Source organism: Pongo abelii, chromosome 1 (genome assembly GCF_028885655.2).
Source record: "Pongo abelii isolate AG06213 chromosome 1, NHGRI_mPonAbe1-v2.0_pri, whole genome shotgun sequence".
Taxonomy (NCBI): domain Eukaryota; kingdom Metazoa; phylum Chordata; class Mammalia; order Primates; family Hominidae; genus Pongo; species Pongo abelii.
Genome location: NC_071985.2, coordinates 205739733 through 205746066, shown reverse-complemented (window position 1 = coordinate 205746066; position 6334 = coordinate 205739733).

Here is a 6334-nt window from a genome sequence, read left to right as displayed (position 1 = left end):
CACCCGCGGTTGCGCGGGAATTGCGCACCTCAGGGATTCGCAGCACTAACCTCACAGCACCGCGTGGAGTTGCTTATTCTTTTACATAGGAAGTCACATTCTCTTCGTGTAATGCCACCAATGGTGCCGATTCTCCCCAGTGGGGCTGTGAGAAACCTACGCCCTCTTGCCCATGACAGACTTGTGAAAGATCTGAGGGTGGTGCACCTCGTCCCCCACCTGACCCCACCCCAGTCTCATCCAGGCTTGGCCTCTCCAGTCATTTTGACCATTTTTCATAATTCTTCATATAACGTGCTGGTCTGTTCCTCCCATAGGGAGTGGAACATTTTGTCAGTTCCTTCCTCAAAATACTAATGCATTGTTAGAATTTTATGTTCATTTATGTATTTAAGAAAAATTAGCAGGTGCTGTGGCTCATGCCTGTAAACCCAGCAAATGGGGTCTGAGGCCGGAGGACCGCTTGAGGCTGGAAGTTTGAGACCAGCCTGGGCAGCATAGTTAGACCCTCTCTCAAAAAATATTTTAAAAAATTAGTCTGGTGTGGTGGCAAGTGCCTGGGGTCCCAGCTACTGGGGTGGCTAAGGTGGGAGGATCACCTGGGCCTGGGGTGTCCAGGCTGCAGTGAGCTGTGATGCCACCACTGCACTCCAGCCTAGGTGGCAGAGAGAGACTACGACTCAAAAAAAAAAAAAAGAATTGTTTACGCCTTCTTTGTTCCTGGCCCTGTGCTGGCCACTGGGATTCAATGGTTAAGTAAGATAGACATGGCCTTTGGGCTCCAGGACTGTGTGTTTTTTCTTCTCTTCTTCTTTTTCCTTTTTTTTTTTTTTTTTTTTGGAAATGAAGTTTTGCTTTTGTTGCCCAGGCTGGAGTGCAATGGTGCGATCTCACCTCACTGCAACCTCCGCCTCCCAAGTTCAAGTGATTCTCCTGCCTCAGCCTCCGGAGTAAATGGGATTACAGGCACGTGCAACCACACCCGGCTAATTTTTGTATTTTTAGTAGAGATGGGGGTTTCGCCATGCTGGTCAGGCTGGTCTCGAACTCCTGACCTCAAGTGATCCACCCGCCTTGGCCTCCCAAAGTGTTGGGATTACAGGCGTCAGCCACTGCACCCTGCTTTCTTCTTTCTTCTTCCTCCTCCTCTTCACTTTGACATTCAGAGCACTGGGCAGAAATCACATCGAGTCAACAGTCGCCGCGGACCTTCGCGGTGATTTGTTTTAATTAAACAGATTTCCCTGGTCGCCTCCTCTCCACCTCCCTCCTGCCCCCTCCCTTTTCCTCCCACCCATCCCCCTTTCTCCCCCAACTCCTTCCCTGTTCCTTTTTTTTCTTTTTCTCTTCTTTTCTTTTTTTTTTTTTTTGAGACAGAGTTTCGCTCTTGTTGCCCAGGCTGGAGTGCAATGGCCCGATCTCGGCTCACTGCAACCTCTGCTTCCCGGGTTCAAGCGATTCTCCTGCCTCAGCCTCCCAAGTAGCTGGGATTACAGGGATACGCCACCCACCCCCGGCTAATTTCTTTTTTTGTATTTTTAATAGAGACAGGGTTTCTCCATGTTGGTCAGGCTGGTCTTGAACTCCCGACCTTAGGTGATCTGCCACCTCGGCCTCCCAAAGTGCTGGGATTACAGGCGTGAGCCACCAGGCCTGGTTTTTGTGTGTGTGTGTGTGAAAAACAGGGTTTCACTCTGTCGCCCAGGCTGGAGTGCAATGGCACGATCTCTGGGATTACAGGCCCAACTCCCTCCCCCTTCCTTCTTTTTTCTCCACCTCTCTCCTCCTCCTCCTCTCTCCCCCTTCCTCCTCCTCTTTCCTCCTCCACCCTCCTCCTCCTCTCTCCTCCTCCTTTCTCCTGCCTCAGCCTCCTTCGTAATCCTTCTGGGATTACAAGCCCAACTCCCTCCCTCCCTCCCTCCCTTCCTTCCTCCTTCCTCCCTCCTTCCTCCCTCCCTCATTCCTTCCTTCCTCTCCCCCTCCACCTCCCCCTTCCTCCTTCCTCCCTCCTCTCCTCCTTCCTCCCTCCTCTCCTCCTTCTGCTGCTTCTTCTCCTCCTTGTCCTCCTTCTCCTTCCTCCTTCCCCTTCTTCCTTCCTCTTTAAAAATAAATCAGATGGTGGCAGGTGCCTGTAGTCCCAGCTACTCGGGAGGCTGAGGCAGGAGAATGGTGTGAACCCGGGAGACGGAGCTTGCAGTGAGCCGAGATCGCGCCACTGCACTCCAGCCTGGGGGAAAGAGCGAGACTCTGTCTCAAAAAATAAATAAGTAAATCAGAAAGAGCCAAGTGCAGTGGTACACCATGCAATCCCAACTACTTGGGAGGCTGAGGCTGGAAGATCGCTTGAGCCCAGGAATCCGAAGCTACAGTGTGTGATGATCTTGCCTGTGAATGGCTGGTACACTCCAGCCTGGACAAGGGAGCAAGAGCCTATCTCTTAACAAAATAAAAAAGAGAAAGAAATTAAAATGTCTTAAAATATAACACAATGCCAAATATCAAAATCAGATTTTCGCCCAGGATTTCAAGACCTGGGTGATCTGATAAGTCAAATAGAGGAGTTAGTTCTCAATCAATGCTAAAGTAATTGGTATTTACTGTGTGTGTGGATGTGGTAGTAAACTCATCTCTTAATTTAGTTTTGTCAAGTTGAAGTTTTCCTGTCACATAAAAGTAATTTCTGGGAGGTCTTCCACTTCCCTCTCCAGGCAGGTTGTACACTTTATTCCTGGACTGGGGGCTGTCAGGGAAATCTAAAGTAAGACTGAGAAGAAGAGAAATCGTCTTTTTTTTTTTTTTTTTTTTGAGTCAGGGTCTTGCTGTATTGTCCAGGCTAGAGTGTAGTGGCATGATCACAGCTCACCACAGCCTTGACTCAACCTCCCTGGTCTCAGGTGAACCTCCCGCCTCAGCCTCTTACATAGCTGGGACTACAGGTGTGCACCACCACACTTGACTAATTTTTGTATTTTTTGTAGAAACGGGGTTTCCCATGTTGCCCAGGCTGATCTCGACCCCCTGGGCTCAAGTAATCCGCCCAGCTTGGCCTCCCAAAGTGCTAGGATTACAGGTGTGGTCCAGCTGAAATCATCCTTTAAGACCAATCTGGTGACACACCCATTAGGATTGCCACTATTCAACAAAATAAAAAACAACAAATGTTGGTGAGGATGTGGAAAATCGAAACTTTTGTGCACCGTTACTGGGAATGTAAAATGGCACAGCAACTATGGAAAACAGTATGGTGGTTCCTCAAATAATTACAAATAGAATTACCATATGACCCGGCAATTCGACTTCTGTGTCTATACCCAAAAGAATTGAATGGGAGGACTTGGAAATATTTGAACACCTGTGTGCATAGCTGCATTATTCATGATACCCAAAAGTGGAAGCAGACACATAAAAGGATAAACAAAACAAAATGTGGTATAGATATACAGTGGATTAATATTCAGCGTTAAAAAGGAAGGAAATTCTGAGACATGTTACAATGTGGAGAACCTCAAAAACTGCAAAGTTAAATAAGCCAGTCACAAAAGGACAAATATTATCTGATTCCACTTATATGTGGTACCTCGAGTAGTCTAATTCATATGCACAGAAAGTCAAAGGGATACAAAATTAACCAGGCATGGTGGTGCCCACTTGTAATCTCAGCTACTTGGGAGAACTGAGGTGGGAAGATGGCTCGAGCCCGGGAGGTGGAGAGATCGCGCCATTGCACTCCATCCTGGGTGACAGAGCCAGACCCTGTCTCAAAACAACAACAACAACAAAAGAGTCAAATAGTGGTCATAGAGGGCAATAGATAATTAGTATTTAATGAGTACAGAATTTCAGTTTGGGAAGATGGAAAAGTTCCAGAGGTGGATAGTGGTGATGGTTGTACAGCAACGTGAATATATTTATTGCCACTGAACTGTACACTTGAAATGGTTAAAGTCCTAAGTATTAGGTTATATATATTTTACCACAATTAAAAACATTATTGTTTTAAAGAGAGAGGAAAAAAATAACCCAATCTGCTCTTTGTTGAGTACATACCACCTGCCAGGTACATGCATTATTTGCTCTGCTAAGTGTTTAATATATGTCTCAATGTTTTAGACCTGCCATTTTAACCTCCAATGTCATTTTGCCTCCATTTCATAAATATACATATTTTAATCAGATCTGACCCAATATTGGTGAATTTCCATTTATACTTAATTCTCTGTTCAATATTCTGTACAGTGTAAGTTACCCATTTCCAATTTTTGCCATTTTAATTCTGCAGAAATCATTTTTGTGGAGTATTTCCTGGGCAGAGTTTACAATGAAAATTTATTTCATCAATAAAAATTAGATCCCGATCAAATTTTACAGATTTTTTACATCTGCCACTGTCATTTTATGGGTGCTCCTTATTTGTATCAAGTATAATTTGATTTGGAGTGATTTTTTCTTTTTTTTGAGACAGGGTCTCAGTCTGTCACCCAGACTGGAGTGCAGTGGCATAATCTTAGCTCACCGCAACCTCTGCCTCTCATGCTCAAGCGATTCTCCTGTCTCAGCCTCCCGAGTAGCTGGGAGTACAGGCATGCACCATCATGCCCAGCTAAGTTTTTTTTGGTATTTTTAGTAGAGATGGGGTTTCACCATGTTGGCCAGGCTGGTCTCAAACTCCTGACTTCAAATGATCTACCCGTCTCGGCCTCCCAAAGTGCTGGGATTACAGGCGTGAGCCACCATGCCCGCCGAACTTTTTTTTTTTTTTTTTGAGAGGGAGTCTCCTTCTGTCGAGCCCAGGCTGGAGTGCAGTGGCGTAATCTCAGCTCACTGCAACCTGTCTCCTGGATGCAAGCAATTATCCTGCCCCAGTCTCCCAAGTAGCTGGGATTACAGGTGCCTGCCACCACGCCTGGCTAATTTTTTGTATTTTTAGTAGACACGGGGTTTCACCATAGTGGCTGGTCTCGCACTCCCAGCCTCAGGCAATCCACCCGCTTTGGCCTCCCAAAGTGCTGGGATTACAGGTGTGACCCACCGCGCCTGGCCTGGGGTGATTTTTTAAAATAGTTTTCAATGTTAAACACATGTGATTTTCCAAAAATTTTTTTGGTCTAAGATAATTTTACTAGATGGAGTTTTAGCTGTTTTCAGTTTTAAATTACACTGATTATTTCTACCAGTAATACTCATTATGAATGGATAATACTGATAGAATTACTTTCAATATCAGAGAGTGGAGCAGAACATTTCATTCACAACTACATTTGTTCCTCGGTATACACAAGGGATCAGTTCCAGGACCCCCAGTATACCAAAATCTGCCCATACTCAAGTCCCATAGTTGGCCCTGTGGAACCTGCTAATATGCAAAGTCAGCCCTCCTATACTGGGTTTCGCGTTCTGGAAACACTATATTTTCAATCTGCGATTGGTTGAAAAAAATCTGTAAAAGTGGGCTGGGGCTGGGAATGGTGGCTCATGCCTATAATCCCAGCACTTTGGGAGTCTGAGGCGGGTGGGTCATGAGGTCAGAAGTTCAAGACCAGCCTGGCCAACATGATGAAACCGCATCTCTACTAAAAATACAAAAAATTAGCCAGACATGGTGGTGGTCGCCTGTAATCCCAGCTACTCCGGAGGCTGAGGCAGGAGAATTGCTTGAACCCAGGAGGCGGAGTTTGCAGTAAGCAGAGATCCTGTCATTACACTCCAGCCTGGGCAACAGAGTAAGACTCTGTCTCAAAAAAAAAAGAGATAATAATAATAATAATAAGTGGGCCAGGCTGTAGGGACCCGCCCCACAGGGTCGGTGGGTCTCTCCCTGTGTGCAGCGACGAGAGAGTGTAGAAATAAAGACACAAGACAAAGAGATAAGAGAAAAGGCAGCTGGGCCCGGGGGACCACTACCACCAATGCGCCGAGACCAGTAGTGGCCCCGAATGTCTGACTGCGCTGTTATTTATTGGATACAAGGCAGAAGGGGCAGGGTAAAGAATGTGAGTCACCTCCAATGATAGGTAAGGTCACGTGGGTCATGTGTCCACTGGACAGGGGGCCCTTCCCTGCCTGGCAGCTGAGGCAGAGAGGGAGAGGAGACAGAGAGAAAGACAGCTTACGCCATTATTTCTGCATATCAGGGACTATTAGTACTTTCACTAATTTACTACTGCTATCTAGAAGGCAGAGCCAGGCGTACAGGATGGAACATGAAGGCGGACTAGGAGTGTGACCACTGAAGCACAGCATCACAGGGAGACGGTTAGGCCTCCGGATAACTGCGGGCAAGCCTGACTGAAGTCAGGCCCTCCACAAGAGGTGGAGGAGCAGAGTCTTCTCTAAA